The sequence below is a fragment of the Tamandua tetradactyla genome, chromosome 12 (assembly GCF_023851605.1).
Source record: "Tamandua tetradactyla isolate mTamTet1 chromosome 12, mTamTet1.pri, whole genome shotgun sequence".
Classification (NCBI taxonomy): Eukaryota; Metazoa; Chordata; class Mammalia; order Pilosa; family Myrmecophagidae; genus Tamandua; species Tamandua tetradactyla.
The window spans coordinates 95,303,803-95,304,070 of NC_135338.1; positions in this window are offsets into that span (position 1 = coordinate 95,303,803).

Genomic DNA, 268 nt, shown 5'->3' on the forward strand with positions numbered 1-268 from the left:
AGGCTCTGAATGTAGTCCCAAATTTGGGAGGTATGGTGGTTTGAAACTTTCCATTCCAGGAAAAAAGTATGTTCTCAGTTAATCCATTCGTATGGTTGTGGACCCATTGTAAATAAGACATTTTGATGGGGCTACTTCAGTTAAGGTATGACCCACCTCATTCAGGATGGGTCTTAATCTACTTATTAGAGTCCTTTGTAAATGGGATGAATACAGAGAGAGGGAGGGAAAGAAGCAAGAAACTGAAAGCAAACAAACCTGCAAGAGA